Below are 3,603 nucleotides of genomic sequence, written 5' to 3'. Positions count from 1 at the left end.
TCCAGTAGGCTCGTCAGCAACTGACCAATCGGCGATCTCAATTTGTCCAGAATAGGATGTGTGAGAGAAGTGGAGCGTGCTCTATTCACACAAGGAGAACTGTTGGTCAGGCTACTAGCTTTTTAATCTTTTTTTTTTCCATTTACCGTTTATTTATACAGGTAGTCTCATTGAGCCACAGTAACTCATTTTCAAGAGAGACCTGTTTAGGGAGCAGATGGTGGGGGTTAAGGGACTTGCTCAGGGGCCCAGGGTGGGGCAGATGAGGGTGGAGGGAGGTGTGGGTGTTCTACCTATTCCACCCACATTTTTATGTTGACGGTACCGGGAGTTGAACCTGCAACTTTCCGATCACAGGCCCATTTTCTAACCTCTGCGCCACCACTCCCCCTTAAACTCTGAATCAAGTGTTTACATATGTAGACGTCTAAAAACCTGTTAAAATACACCAGAATGCAGGTAATGGCATCTATTTTATTCTAATTTTTCTGGGAGATGACCATGACCCCCCCCCCCCCCCCCACACACACACACACACACACACACATTACAAATGCTTCTGACACCAGTGGACACTGCATTGTTCAAGCCAGGAGCCATTGTCAACACTGGGGGCTGCGCACCCCTAAAGGGCGGATTCTAGAATCGCCCCTGTAGCATACAATAAATACACCTTTTCCCTCCTAATGAGTTTAACCTCATCAATACGCAAAGAAAATAAAGTTGACTGGTTTTAAATTCTGTATTAAAGCTAATCCTTATTTTGGGGTTCGTCATTGTTTTTATGTTGTTTATTTCAGAGAAAAACAAGAAACTCCTCACCCTCCAGTCTCTGCTCCTGAATCCACGCAGTCATCTTCTGTGAAGGTTTTCTCCATCTCAGACTGTCTCCAGCTGCGCAGCTGTTGGCTTCATACTTCCAAAAGTCTCAAAACTACAGAGAAAAGGGGCATTTATTAAAAAAGAGGGAGCACCATTACAGAAGAGCGAGATCCAGACGCTTTCTGACTCCTCAAACTCTGAGCTGCAGGGTTTAACAAGCCTGGTGCGTTCAGGGACGGTGGGAACTCTAGCAACTTCAAGACTGGAAGTAATCTGAGTTGAGTTTGGGCTGTAAATACAAATCCTGTAGGTCTGCTTTAGGATATGGAGGGCGCAATGTGACAAAATTAAATAAATAAATACTAACTAAATGTTTAATTTAGTTATTCAGTACACATTAAACCATTTAATATACAATAAAATGATTAAATACACAATTAATTAATTAATTAATTAAATGTCCCATGAAATAAATAAATGTAAATAATGACAAATAATGAGATGCAATTTTCAAGAATTATTATTTTTTTTATTCTTCTTGATTATGACTTTTCAGTATTTAATGTCATTATTTAAATGGTACATTTATGTATTTCATGAGACATTTAAATAATTAATTGTGTATTTAATAATTTAATTGTATATTTAATGATTTAATAATGAATTGAATAATTAAATGATACATTTAATTATTATGTGATTGTTAGTATTTATTTTATTTGGTCACATTCCACCCTTCGTGTTAGTGCTGTATTAAAGTACACAGGGTTTTCCTGTAGTATTTTATTTACACATCTATCACTCTGGTACAATCTTTAAATATTACATTTCCTGAGTACAGATTTGTCATTAAAAAATTAAATCATCACGCATAGTAATGGTTAACCTAAACTGTATCAAGATGTGCAGTTTGAAAAAGTAGTTTTCCATATTTATTGATTTACAGTTCTGAAATGTGGGTACGCACTCAACGTAAACGAAGCACTCATTATGCCAAAAAACTATGTGGATGTAAACAAATCGGAAGTACTTTGTATTTAGACAAGAATGGAGTCTCAGAAGAGGTTGAGGTGCACCTCAACCTCTTCTGAGACTCCATTCATATAAAAGTGAATATGCTGCTAGAAGAGAAATAAAAAGCAAGACCTTGTCTATAGACTTTATTAATCAAATCTGAATTTAAATAAACATCTTTGTGGTTTTTCTGTCACAAACTGCTCCTCCGTGGATATCACCACCGTTGTTTACAAATTTTTAAATGAAAGACACATAAAACATTAATATGAGACAGAACTGACCGTCTCGTGTCTGCAGGGAGGTTCCAGACTGACAGGGTAAAAACAAAAACAGTGCAGATATTTAAAATAACTATTAAACACACATGCAAACACTTTCAAAATGCTCAGATAGATGCACAAAACCACCAGAACAGGACTATTCAACTAAAACGTCCAGGGGGGGCCACAGTTACTGAGAGCCAAGAGCTCAGGGGCTGGACATCCAGCAGTTATTATCATTAAATAAGTTTGTTTTACGCTTTAAAATCTAGTTTTATTTAAAAATGAACTCATTGGTGGACCAAACTGAGCTCACCGTGGGCCTGATTTGGCCCCAGGGCCACCAGTTGAATAGCCCTGCACCAAAATAAGGGTACAACTTTAGCTGGAAGAAACAAAATCACTCAAAGGAGAAACACAGAAATACCACAAAAGTAAAAGAACATAGATGAAACTGTTAACCTAAAGATGCAGAGCGAACACCTGGGATGTTACAAATTAATTTTATCACAACAACAAAATACCTGATCATCTTGTCTGTGACAACCTCAGGTTATGGTTTTTAATATTTGATTTTTACGATTTTAAACAATAAAACACCCATAAATCTCTGTACACTGTTTTATCTGCGAGTTTAATTTCACTTCAATGTGTTTCCCCCTGAATGCAACGCGAACCAACCCCCTCGTGTGAAAAGAACAAAAGAATGGTGTTTAACGCTGCTTTTTACGAGCGGTCCCTGAAGGCAACAAGGCTGACTCTGCTGCTGTGGCTCCATCAACAGAGGAGCTGTGGAAATGCAACATTCTGTTCAAATGAAGGCAGCTCAGAGAGGAGTGATCCCATTTGTGGTGTGCAAACAAACACATTTAAGGTTGTTAAAGGAACAAGTCAGGTTTAGATCCCTGTCCACTGCTCTGGACTAACAAAGATGACTAGTTCCACAGGAAATGTTAAACGGATGTGAAAACTAAAAGGGACGAAATGAAGAGGGCATAATTTAATGTTGCTAAAACATTAACCAGTTTGATTTTATTTAAATCTGTAGTAGAACAGCAATTTAAGATAAAAAGAAAAAGAAATGTGTTCAAGAGATTAGAAAACAAGAGACGACTGAGCTCCTGAACTCTGGACCGAGCCGCCGGAGGAGTCAGCGAGGTCGTGACCTCTTTTAAATCCCTTATTAAAAGGTCGCTTTTATCACAGAGCCTTCCTGACTTTTCGGATTCAATTATTGGATTTAATTATGATAACAATCCTAAAATAAAAATATATTGTGTAGATTTGTGACGGTGGTGCAGTTGGTAGAGCTGTTGCCTCTCAGATAAGGTCGCAGGATCGAATCCTGGCCAGGGGCCTTTCTGGGAGGAGCTTGCGTGTTCTCTCCGTGCATGCATTTCCTCTTACAGACCAAAAACATGCATGTTAGTTTGATTGGTAACTCTAAATTGTCCCTAGGTGTGAGTGAGAGCGTGAATGGTTGTTTGTCTCGTTTGTCTCTATG

Source organism: Nematolebias whitei, chromosome 13, assembly GCF_014905685.2.
Source record: "Nematolebias whitei isolate Nwh7 chromosome 13, NemWhi1, whole genome shotgun sequence".
NCBI lineage: Eukaryota > Metazoa > Chordata > Actinopteri > Cyprinodontiformes > Rivulidae > Nematolebias > Nematolebias whitei.
Note: the sequence above shows the minus strand (reverse complement) of the source record.